Source organism: Salmo trutta, chromosome 23 (assembly GCF_901001165.1).
Source record: "Salmo trutta chromosome 23, fSalTru1.1, whole genome shotgun sequence".
NCBI lineage: Eukaryota > Metazoa > Chordata > Actinopteri > Salmoniformes > Salmonidae > Salmo > Salmo trutta.
The window spans coordinates 17,952,403-17,965,792 of NC_042979.1; the positions used below are offsets into that span (position 1 = coordinate 17,952,403).

A 13,390-nucleotide genomic window follows, 5' to 3' on the forward strand; every position below is an offset into this window, starting at 1 on the left:
TTAGTTCTAGTTTACTATGACCTGGAGCTTAGTGTTCACAGTTGCATATCTGTTGCTAGTTATAACGGTATGTCGTGAAGCAAAACCACGATCATAGAAAGTCAACAGGTGTGGTTGTGTAGTGATTTTCTCATTTTAATCTGGTCAATTGTTACAAAAAAATACTGAATATTTTAGGATTTGCATAGATATGCTGTTTTTGATATGGTAGATTTGGACCAACACTGGATGAACAGTTCTAGAGAAGGTAGGTTAGGCAAGGTGGAGGGCAGCTTGTAAGGTTTCCATGGCGTTACACAAAGAATCTATTGTTTATATTGTGTGTGTAGAAGTGATCTTAGACTGGATTCATGTCAGATAATAGGGGAATGCAATCAGTCTATAGCCAGAGACAACTTTCACATAAGGTCTATGTACAGTTGAAGTCGGAAGTTTACATACACTTAGGCTGGAGTCATTAAAACTCGTTTTTCAGCCACTCCACACATTTCTTGTTAACAAACTATAGTTTTGGCAAGTCGGTTAGGACATCTACTTTGTGCCTGACACAAGTAATTTTTTCAACAATTGTTTACAGACAGATTATTTCACTTATAATTCACTGTATCACAATTCCAGTGGGTCAGAAGTTTACATACACTAAGTTGACTGTGCCTTTAAACAGCTTGGAAAATTCCAGAAAACTATGTCATGGCTTTAGAAGCTTCTGATAGGCTAATTGACATCATTTGAGTCAATTGGAGGTGTACCTGTGGATGTATTTCAAGGCCTACCTTCAAACTCAGTGCCTCTGCTTGACATCATGGGAAAATCAAAATAAATCAGCCAAGACCTCAGAAAAAAAATTGTAGACCTCCACAGGTCTGGTTCAACCTTGGGAGCAATTTCCAAATGCCTGAATGTATCACGTTCAACTGTACAAACAATAGTACGCAAGTATAAACACCATGGGACCATGCAGCTGTCATACCACTCAGGAAGGAGATGCGTTCTGTCTCCTAGAGATTAACGTACTTTGGTGTGAAAAGTGCAAATCAATCCCAGAACAACAGCAAAGGACCTTGTGAAGATGCTGGAGGAAACGGGTACAAAAGTATCTACAGTAAAACGAGTCCTATATCGACATAACCTGAAAGGCCGCTCAGCAAGGAAGAAGCCACTGCTCCAAAGCCGCCATAAAAAAGCCGGACTACGGTTTGCAACTGCACATGGGGACAAAGATCGTACTTTTTCTAGAAGTGTCCTGTGTTCTGATAAAAACAAAAATACAACTGTTTGGCCATTGTTATGTTTGGGGGGGAAATGGGGAGGCTTGCAAGCCAAGGAACACCATCCCAACCGTGAAGCACGGGGGTGGCAGCATCATGTTGTGGGGGTGCTTTGCTGCAGGACGGACTGATGCACTTCACAAAATAGATGGCATCACGAGAAAGGAAAATTCTGTGGAAGTAACATCTCAAGACATCAGTCAGGAAGTTAAAGCTTGGTCGCAAATGGGTCTTCCAAATGGACAATGACCCCAAGCATACTTCCAAAGCTGTGGCAAAATGGCTTAAGAACAACAAAGTCAAGGTATTGGAGTGGCCATCACAAAGCACTGACCTCAATCCCATAGAAAATTAGTGGGCAGAACTGAAAAGCATGTGCGAGCAAGGAGGTCTACAAACCTGACTCAGTTACACCAGCTCTGTCAGGAGGAATGCCCAAAATTCAGCCAACTTATTGTGGGAAGCTTGTGGAAGGCTACCCAAAACGTTTTACCCAAGTTACACAATTTGAAGGCAATGCTACCAAATACTAATTGAGTGTATGTAAACTTCTGACCCACTGGGAATGTGATGAAAGAAATAAAAGCTGAAATAAATGATTCACTCTACTATTATTCTGACATTTCACATTCTTAAAATAAAGTGGTGATCCTAACTGACCTAAAACAGGGAATTTCTACTAGGATTAAATGTCAGGAATTGTGAAAAACTGAGTTTAAATGTATTTGGCTAAGGCGTATGTAAACTTCTGATTTAAACTGTAAATGGAGAACCTGACGAATTACCCTTATTCACAAAGTTAATGCACCTTCCCCTCTTTCACATGATATATGACCATTACACAACATTATTAAACAGTTCCTTGCTTGAAACCAAATTCTGTATACAGTACAGAGTTTTCAGATTTGTGAGATGGAAGTCTCATCTCACTGGCAGACGAGGCTAGTGAGATATAAAGCATATATTAGGCATTGAGACTTTGGCCCTCCACGTTGGCAGGTATGGTTACTTGAAATGCAAACCCTTCCCAGAATCCCCATTAATGTAGTCTGACTAATGCAAAGTATTCTGCAAGCATCCATCATATGACTTCCCAAGTTCCGCTTCAATCTATGTTTGCTTTCTTGGTGAGCACTTGCACATGGATCTGATCCAAATATGAAATCACATTATTCTACATGTGTTATTCAGGTAACTTGTTAGTAACTTTGAATACGAATGTTTTCCTGTCTGAATCATGTTGTGTGACATGGTGAATTCAATCCAACATTTCTTAGTGTCCTTGACTGTTTGAGTCTGACACACCTTGACATGTCTATGTATGTATTACTGAGAGTTGTACAATATTTACTGTGATTTGTTATGTGAGGTCATATTAGACCTGACTGTGCACTTGACACCAGAGAGGTACTCACCACGCTCCGGCCCGGCGAGCACACATCCTTATGATGACTGATGGGACTAATAAGGGCGAACTCTGAGGACACAGACACTTGGGGGGTAGTGTTAGTAGGGAGGTGTTGTCATCAGCCTAGCACCCTAACACCCTAATGTCACCCAGCAGTTGTTGGCCTAATGACCTACATACCAACAAGGTGAAGATTTTTATTTATTTATTTTATTTCACTTTTATTTAACCAGGTAGACAAGTGGAGGACAAGTTGTCATTTACAACTGCAACCTGACCAAGATAAAGCAAAGCAGTTCGACAAAAACTACAACATAGAGTTACACATAAACAAACATACAGTCAATAACACTATACCAAAATCTATGTACAGTGTGTGCAAACGTAGATGAGTTGGGAGGTAAGGCAATAAATAGGCCATAGAGGCAAAATAATTACAATTTAGCATTAACACTGGAGTGATAGCTGTGCAGATGATGATGTGCAAGTAGAGATACTGGGGTGCAAAAGAGCAAGAAGATAAATAGCAATAAGGGGATGAGGTAGTTGGGTGTGCTATTTACAGATGGGCTGTGTACAGGTACAGTGATCGGTAAGCTGCTCTGACAGCTGGTGCTTAAAGTTAGAGAGGGAGATATAAGACTGGATCCAGCTTCAGTGATTTTTGCAATTCATTCCAAGATACCTCATTGCTTCGGCAGTTTTAAGTAGATAGTCTATGAATACACACAAAGCACTCACATTAGACTTCTACTGTGAAACACGTGACCAGACCATGGTATCGCCTCAGTGTGATATATGGTACTTCCTTGCTGAATGAAGACTCTTTAGGTTAAGATATTCTGGCCCCATTTCAGGCTCTTTCTCAGCCAAGACATCATACATGTGATCAAGGAAATCATTCTTTTAAATGCAATGGCTGCCCTATATGATTTATGGCATCATCATCCGTTAAATGCCTTGGCTCTAAATTGGATCAATGACAGACTGTTTTAAATGCCCTGTCTGTGACCTGAGAAATTGTCTTGATTTGCTTCCAGTAGTAATGCCAGTCATGTTTTTCTATACAGTGATTGGTGAAACATTACGACCTGATGAATTAGGGTCCAGGAATACTCTGTGTTCCTATCAGAGGCTGTACATTCAGAGGAGTCCTATTCCAATCCCCTCCCTATCCATCTCATAACACCAGACAGATAAACCTTTTTTTTAATCCAACCAAAATCCATTTAGATTAGTGAGAGAAATACAGGATGTGTTTCTGTGTCCTATCCTTAACATTGACATTCACATTAGGAATTCCCGTGATAAAATGTATGACACATGTATCCCATCTTCTCATGATGTGGTTGCTGCTGCCTCACTCTAAAGCAATGATAATAACCCTACTGTCCATTGTGACAAATGTCAGCACTCAGTCTTATCTCTCCCTCTGAGTTTCTTTCCACCATGGATGTTGCCTATAGAAGCTCCACTCCTCAGAGCGAGAGGAGGGAAAATTGGGTGAAATGATTCTCTTTCTTCTTGCCGCACCATTGTCCGTGAGCTGCCTAGTTTCTACACAATCAGCCTGGTCTCCTCTCATTGATTCAGTCTGCATGAAGTCTGTGAGGCCCTAGGAGACAGTCCTCAAGAGCTTTTTTAAATTATTCTGCTGATGTGTAGCCAAGTCTATTTCGCTAGCCAGCCCTAGCAAGCCCTGAATCGTGTTGAGGAACATCAGACACTGGTTCTTGTATTTCATTATGCCATTGTCACTATAGGCAACAGGACTGCTGTGAGGATATTTTAGTAAAGGAGATCGATCTGATTGAAGTCACATGGGTGCGTCTTTTCTGTGGGTAAATATGTGTATCTGTGTGTATCAGGCACTACAGTGTATGCTATATGTGTACCATTATTACATGCATTACTTCATCATATGAGCTATATGGATTAGCTCCATAGCCGCCATGTATTTACATTGTGATCTGAGTGAGGTGTATACAGTTACCCAGTATTGTACTGCAATAAATAGAATAGTAAATACGGTGACGTCTGCAGCGCCCGGTGTGTCTGCTGTGGTTAGTATAGAGCTGGACAATGGATGATGAGGGAGATTAAGCTAGCAGAGGAAGACAAACACAAATAAACACACACAAATAATGCACCTGTTATTACAATTTGTTATTATTTAGTTGTGCATTTCTAGCCATATCCCAAAAAAACGTTAGGTCTGATTCTTTGCAATTAATTCAGCAGAAGTACACATACAGGCTAGCACGGGCACACCAAGGCTTTACATTCTTTGGTGTATTAAACTTAGCATTCATTCAGTGGCAGGGAAACCCGCGGAGTCAATAATACGAGTGTGACCTTCCCTTTATAGATCTGACGTGGTGGCTGTGAGAGTCAGGGTGTCTATTCTATTCATTGTGCTGTTCTGTGTTGACTGGAGCTTCCCCTGGGTGAGCAGCATAGTGGGCCCCAGTCTGAATATAGACATCTGATACAGTAAGGTAACACCACTGTATTGATACTGCTACTTTCAACAGAAAACAGGTTGTTGTCAGAATATATCATTGGCTCTTGCAGCTGATCCATCTGACAAGGCCTGATTTCTGCACTTTCAATGTGATGTTAGTAGTGGGGCTCTAGCGAGAGTAATACTTAAAACACAGATACATAGTAAGGAAAAGAAAGTGTCCAAAGGTGAGTCTTGAAGGAAATGAAACCTAACATTTCAGGTAAAAACAGCTCTATCAGTCTATCTAATAACCTTTTGGAACTAGGCCTACACAGATAAACCAGAAACAAAACAGTGCATGCCTATAGTAATTACTAGCATCTGGAATGTTATTCTCCTGGAGTGAATAATAATGCCTGTTTGGGTAAACTGTACAAGCCTAAGCATACTGCAAACAGCAAGGTGGGGAAATCAGGCCTGGACCTATTCAGCCTGTTTGTTTGTAGCTGGCTGATAATGGATCTCGGTTGAGCTTGTGCAAACAGAAACAGACAAACATTTACAGTAACCCAACACTCACTGTACCAGAAACCACTGCCCTCACTAAAAACTGGAAGAGAGTGTCTGCTAAGTGATTCAAATGTAATGACTGACTTGCTTGTTTCAGTTTGCCCTGTAAGACCCACAAAACACAAGGCTTTCAAACACATGTTGTTGGGATGGTGAGGTCATGTAATCAGTTTGAACTTTTATGGTTCATTCCCTGGTGAGGAGAAGTTGGCTGGGTAACCACTAACCAGCATTAACCTTGATGACTCCCGTCTCACACCCACTTCAGCAAACACTCCCCGCCCCCTCCCCGCCCCTGCATTCCTGGCTGTAAATAGTTGTCACAAAGAAAGACTTCCCCACAGGGCCAGGGTCTCAGATTGTCCCTGGTCTGTCTAGACTGAGGAGTTGAACTAAATCATGATATAATCATAGCTAGGTCTGGCACAATTACTGTATAATCATGTAACCAAATATTATGGATGAAGACCATCATGAAAATACAATAACCTCAAATAACTGTATAAAAAAAACAGCCGGGCATTCGTGCGGTTGAGTCTTTACGGCCGGCTGAAACAATCAAGGTGTTGTAGCAATGCCCCCTTCCTGCAGCAGCAGCACATTCAGGTCAACGCCTGCCAAATCTTACAACACCTGGATAGGTATTTTACCTATAAGCTACCGTATCCTATGTTCTAGCAATGTGGTGTCCAACGGCACAGTCGGCGATGTGGCACGTAACCATTGGTTGATGCATACAACGTCTTTGCAGGGGAGCGCAACCTATGTCAGGAGCGGAGGCGGTAAGAACATGTACGTATTTAAAAAACAAAATGCTATTCAAACTATTTTAACGGTGACCACGGTCATTTGTCTAACCAATAACCTATGATCATTCTATGATCGTCACAGCCCTGAAGGAGTGTGGAGGGAAGGTTGTTGATGATTAGCTAGATGTGGCAGACTTATGAGGCAAAAGGCCCAAGCATTGCTTTGCCTCAGACATTGATGGGATTACTTACAATGGTTAAAAAAGCATCATACAATATTGTTTAATTGCTCAGTCCTGGCAGCATTAACAGCCACCACCCACTACCTCCCCCTTTTGCTTAGACATATGATTGGATCTTTTCTGACCTGCGTACCCCAACTCCCTCATAAACCTCTACTCTATCAGAAGCCCTCAGTGGAAGCCCACCCCTTCCTCACCTCCCACGCTCCTTTCTTTTCTCCTCTTCCCTTAATCTCTTCCTCTAACAGACAGCCAACAGGACTTAGTTCCCTAAAGTTATATTTGCCTGGCTAGTCTACTTGGCTGCACTGGAGACGGGTTTGTAGTTGATTTCCTTTCTTGACAAGTGTAAGCAATACGCTGATGCCCATCATTTGACTGGATTTAACTTGTTCAATTGTTACAGATCAGTGCAGACAGGTAGCTAGTCTAAAGATCAGACTCTTCCTGGGTGGGGATGGATGAGCCACCTACCACTGATGCATTGTGTAAGAGGCAGGAACATTGGTATCCTGCTTTAAGATACAGATGACATTTTTATTGTCATTATCTACCCACCAGCTAGAGTTTCCATTTAGGGTGTGCTGTTATCTGTTGTGACACAATGTCACAGGTGATTGGCTGTTTTATTGTTTACTAGTACTGTATAAGCTCACGAAACTAACTGATTTCCTCTGACTGGTTTCCTTTAACCCTCATGATGACAAGGATGCAAACATTGATCAAGCATTGGAATGATTATCTTGAAAGACCAGGGTTCAAGTGAACCCAGCCTGGAGACAGAAGTGATGGGCTGGAGACTAGAGAGGTTTTGTTGTGGGTGGTGTGGGGCTGGAAGCTCCTCTGGAATGTCACACATTCCACAGTACCACTCTCTACTGCTGGACACCGAATGGAAGGTTTGATGGGTCTGAGCTGACTACCCAACACACAAGTCCACTGAGTGTACAACTTCTATTACCTGAGACAGGTCAGTAAGCCTGTGTGTGTGTGTGTGTGTGTGTGTGTGTGTGTGTGTGTGTGTGTGTGTGTGTGTGTGTGTGTGTGTGTGTGTGTGTGTGTGTGTGTGTGTGTGTGTGTGTGTGTGTGAATGGAATGTGTTGGTTACCATGCCAGCAACTCTTAAGATCAGTGGCCACTGGAGAGAGGGGGTTTCTACCCTCCCTCCTCGCCCCTCCACCTGTAATAGTCTAGGTTAGATTCCAGGTGCCCTTTCTCACTCTGCCCCTCCTCTCTCCTCTCAAAACAAAAGGCTCCTTTGGCCTCAGGAGTTTCTCCATCTCCCTCTAGTTTACGTCATCTCACACAACAGTTTATGCTACTCGTATTCAGTTGTTTGGTAATGGAATCATGTTGGAAATCCGTTTATCAGGGCACATATTTCTCTATTTGACCTAGTTTGCTGTGTCAGATCAAGTGGGAAAAGTATTTAAGGATTTATCACAAAATGACCCAAACTGATTATGGTTATTTCCTATTTGGCACATGGGTAAGTAAGCAAGAGTAACAACATTCATTTCACCGGTGTTTGAACTGCTCAGGATTCTAAGAAATGCTCTGAAGTAGTTAAACAAATTACTTTAATGAGCCTTTGAAAACAGGCCTTAATATAGAAACACATTGATGTGCATAGATTTCACAGATTTCCACAAATTACAATCTAATCCTTCCACACTAATTCAGCAGATCCTCCAGCTCAATAATGTGTACTGTAAGTCATTTCCATGTAAAAGGACCTATGTTCATAGGAGCATGTACAATTCGGTGTCAAATGAAAGCTAAGAGTTAATATTTTTGAGAAATTAAGAGAAATTGTCCAACCATTACATCCTAAAAATCCAAAACATTTGGAATAAGCAAAGGCCCTAATTTCTGGTCAAACAGATGGAAAAGGGGACTTAGAAAACATCTACCAGAAAAAGTCTTAAAAGGTATTAGAAATACATCAAAACAAAATGCTGAAGTAAAGACCCCGGCCAACTAATATCAACACTTATATTTAGTTTTGGAGACATTTGTCTGCCTTCTGTAAGTTTAAGAAACATTGCCTTGTGCCTTGAAATTCAGTTACCAAAAACCCACATATCTTTAAGATATTTTCACATTTCTCTCCCTCTTGAGAAGGGAGGATAATGAATGTTCACAGAAGTAACAAGTAAAGGTAGACCTATCAATTAGTTATAGTGTTTTTACTGGTATACATTTTGTTAATTAATTATTATGTGATTAAAACTCGAAAACGGAACTTCTGCAATTGAATTGGCTACAATGGGAAATCATAGTAGTCACAAACCACAGTTGGGTTCACAAGTTTGGACCCCGCAGTACAGCACAGTAGAGTGCAGTAAAGAAAAGTAGAGTACACAGTAGTTCAGTAGAGTAGAGTTCAGTACAGTACACAGTAGAGCACACTAGAGTTGAGTACACTATAATGTACTGTACTGGACTCTACTGTGCTCTGCTGTACTATACTGAACTCTACTGTACTGTACTAAACTCGACTGTACTGAACTCTACTCTACTGTTCTGTGCTGTACTTTGATGTCTATGATTGGTTCAGATTTGGCCCGGTCTTGTTTGGGGGCAGAGCTCATTAAAATAATAGCCAGTGTGTAGAATAATACCCGAATATGCAAAGGAGACTATTACATACCTTTGTGTACCTATACAACATCATGAAGAGAATGACATTCATATCCATAATTATACATTTCTATGTAGTACAGATCAGGGACCCGTGATGAAATTCCATTATGTCACGCCCTGGCAATAGAGAGGTTTTTATTCTCTATTTTGGTTAGGCCAGGGTGTGACTAGGGTGAGCATTCTATGTTCCTTTTTCTATGTTTTGGTATTTCTTTGTTTTGGCCGGGTATGGTTCTCAATCAGGGACAGCTGTCTATCGTTGTCTCTGATTGGGAACCATACTTAGGTAGCCTTTTCCCACAAGGTTGGTGTGGGTAGTTGTTTTCTGTTTGGTGTGTTCACCTGACAGAGCTGTTGCGTTTTGTTACACTTTGTTTTTTGTTTCAGTGTTCAGTTATAATAAACATCATGAACACATACCACGCTGCACCTTGGTCCTCTACTTTCAACCGGCGTTACAGAACTACCCACCACCAACGGACCAAGCAGCGTGGTAAAAGGGAGTTATGGACCTGGGAGGAGATCCTGGATGGGGCAGGACCGTGGACAAGGCCGGGAGAGTACCGCTGCCCGCCGGAGGAGATAGAGGCAGCGAAGGCACACGAGGAGATTGGCGGAGTCAGGCGATAGTCCTGAGCCAACTTCCCGTGCTTACCGGTAGCAGCGTGGTACTGGTCAGGCACCGTGTTATGCGGTGAAGCGCACGGTGTCTCCAGTACGCGCTCATAGCCCGGTGCGCCATAGGCCAGCCCCCCGCAAGTGCCATGCGAGAGTGGGCATCCAGCCAGGGCGGATTGTGCCAGCTCAGCGCGTCTGGTCTCCAGTGCGCCGTTTCGGCCCAGGGTATCCTGCGCCGGCTTTGCGTACTGTGTCTCCGGGGCGCTGGGAGGGCTCAGTTCGTCCTGTGCCTGCGCTTCGCCCGTGCCGGGCGAAAGTGGGCATTCAGCCTGGAAGAGTGGTGTCAAGCTTAAAAGGAAGAAGTTTTGAACCACCAAGACTCCACCAAGACTCTTCCTAAATTGGCCGCCCGGCCAAATTGAGCAATCGGGGGAGAAGGGCCTTGGTCAGGGAGATGAACAAGAACCTGATGGTCACTCTAACAGAGCTCCAGAGTTCCTCTGTGGAGATGGGAGAACCTTCCAGAAGAACAACCATCTCTGCAGCAATCCACCAATCAGGCCTTTATGGCGTTCACACCTCTTCTGAGCGTCGTAACCACTCGTCCACTGCAGGGCCCCGTCTGGCTCGGGAGTCCATGGAGCCAGGGCTGGCTGATATCCCAGGAAGCCCTGGAAGGAAGCCAGCCCGGTGGAGGAGTGACGAAGTGAGTTCTGGGCGTATTCGGCCCAGGGAAGGAACCGGGCCCACTCCCCCTGCCGGTCCTGGCAGTGACTCCTTAGGAACCTCCCCAGCTCCTGGTTGGTCCTCTCCACCTGTCCATTGGAGAGGGATTGGATGATGCGGGTGATACCCGGGTGTCCAGCGGTGAGGGATGTGTGTGCCCAGGTCAACAGCAACAATCTCTCACCCCCGTGGGGACGTAGATGCGTAGCAGGAGCGGGTTCCCTCTCCAGAGCCTGGCGGATATCCACATCTATGTCCCAACACACAGGGCCAACAATTCGGGAGGACAGATTGATAGACTGGAGGGGACTCACAGGACCCTCCACCAACGTAGGTGCGGGAAAGCAGGTCCTCCGGGAATTCTGGTTCCCAGGCGGTAAGTTCAGGGAGGAGGCAAGGGCCTGGTCCATGAAGTTCCCAGTAGAACCGGAGTCCACTAGAGCAGTAGAGACAACACTTGAGGGACAGCCAGTCAGTGAAATGGGAACCAGAAAGGGTTTGGTGGAAAACGATGATAATGGAATGCTCATGCCTACCATGGGAGACGGATGGTCATGGGGCCACCTCTCTGCTCTAGTGGACCCCGGGTTGGGACACACTGGACACTGCTGAAGCTGGTGCCCCTCCTGGCCCGAAATAGGGACAGAGCCCCAGCTGTCTCCGGCGATGCTGCTCTGCCGCAGAGAAGTTTGGCCCCTACCTCCATGGGTTCAGGCTCTGCCTCAGGACAGCCAAAGGAGGGAGACGAGTGACGAGGTGGACACGGATGGCCATCGCGGTGAGAGTTTCCAAGGATATGTTGTCATCCCGACATGCCAACTCCGTCTGGACCTCCTCGCGCAGTCCACTGTGGAATAGAGTGCAGAGCGCCGGCACATTCCATCCGCTGCCACAGTCTGAAAGGTGAGGGTGTACTCCGCAGCGGTCTGGGCACCCTGCTGGTCGCTCACCTCCCTCTCTGCCCTCTGGAGGATGGTTGAAGGCCGCCCTGAACAGAGCCATGAACCTCTCATAGGAACCCAGCTCCTCCAACGCCCGTCCGGTCAGCAGGGAAATGACCGTGGCAACCTTGGACATCTCAGTGGTGGAGGCTCCTGTCTGATAGGCGAAATAGAGGGAGCACTGGAGTAGGAAGCTACGGCATTTCGATGGACTACCGTCATACTTCTCCAGAAGGGACAGTCGGGCATGGTTGACCTGGGCAGACGGCTGGGTAGGCTGGGGGACTGGCTCACTGTGACGACGCGTGGTAGGATGCCCTCCATCATAGGTATGGAGAACCTCGCTGGTGGTCTGGAGGCGGTGGAGAACATGGAGGAATTATTTCATGGTCGTACCCAGTAGAGCCAGCTGGTCATGGTGTTGGTTTAGATGACAGGCAGTATTCTGTATCGTATACGCAGGGAGTCAGGAAGCAGATGCAGAAGGTGAGTTTAATAATAAGAAGCATGAAGATAAACAAAACAGGAGTAGTGTACTGAAGTAAAGAAAACCAATACTGCCTGAAGACTGAGCCTACTGAGGGCTAAATAAAGGGGAAGTAATCAAGGTAATGATTAAGTCCAGGTGTGCATAACGATGGGGAGCAGATGTGCGTAATGTGGGTTGCCAGGTCCGGTGGTTAGTAGACCGACGACGTCGAGCGCCAGAGAAAGGGAACAGGAGTAGGCGGGACATCTTCACTCTTTACATTAACAATATTGGTTCATCTGTAAAAAAGAAATACCTGTATGCAGATGACACTGTGGTGTATTCTATTGCCCCCACAGATGAACAGGCTCTGTCAGAGCTTCAATCTTCCTTTATTGCCCTGCAGAAAACCTTTGTTTAATTGAAATTGGTACTTAATGCAGTTAAAACCAAGGATATGTTATTTTCCAAATCACGTAAAAATGTATCTGATGATTTATGCATACGTACTTTGGATGGTGCCCTCATTGATCATGTCCCATAAATATTTGGGCATCTGGATTGATGAAACACTATCTTTCAAAAAGCATGTTGATGAGTTGGTTAAGAAATTAAGAATTAAAATAGGCTTCTTCTATAGGAACAGGTCCTGTCTTTAGTTAAATAGCAGAAAACAAATAATTCAGTCAGCATTCATTCTAGTTATTGACTATGGCGATATTGTCTATATGAATGCAGCTGCCACTGTATTGAAGCCTTTGAACGGAGTTTATCATAGCGAATTTCGGTAATTACAGGTTCAGTACACATCATTGCATTTTGTATCAGAAAGTAGGCTAGCCCTCCTTAAAATCTTGTAGATCGATGCATTGTGCTCTTTTTGTCTATAAAGCCCTCTTGCATAAACTTCCGCCATACCTTACCTCTTTGTTAACCTTCAGACGTATAAGTTACCAGACCCGGACTCATGGGTGGCTAACCCTGGAGATCCCTTCAATCGCACCGAGTCAGGTAAATCTGCGTTTTGTTTCTTTGTGCATTTCATCTGGAATGATCTCCAAAAGTCCTTAAAGTTGGTGGAGTTGGTGCTTCTAGGGACATTTAGGCAGATGTTAGAGGGCCTTTTACTGAATAATGTGTTTGTTTCATGTGATTGTGTTTTGCTTTTTGTGTTTTATGTTTGCTTTTCATGTATTTTATAATAGATATGTATAGTGTAATAGTTTGTTTATTGATGTGTATGTAGGGCTCATCTGCAAAAGAGAACGTGGTCTCAGCATGACTCCCTGCTTAAATAAAGGTTAAAT

At 44.1% G+C, this 13,390-nt stretch overlaps 1 protein-coding gene across 1 annotated transcript in view; it reads left to right on the forward strand.

The window, feature by feature from the left end:
• Window positions 1-13,390, forward strand: part of LOC115159517 (arrestin domain-containing protein 1) — a 39,420-nt gene that overhangs the window by 540 nt on the left and 25,490 nt on the right. The gene's annotated exons all lie outside the window — the stretch shown is intronic.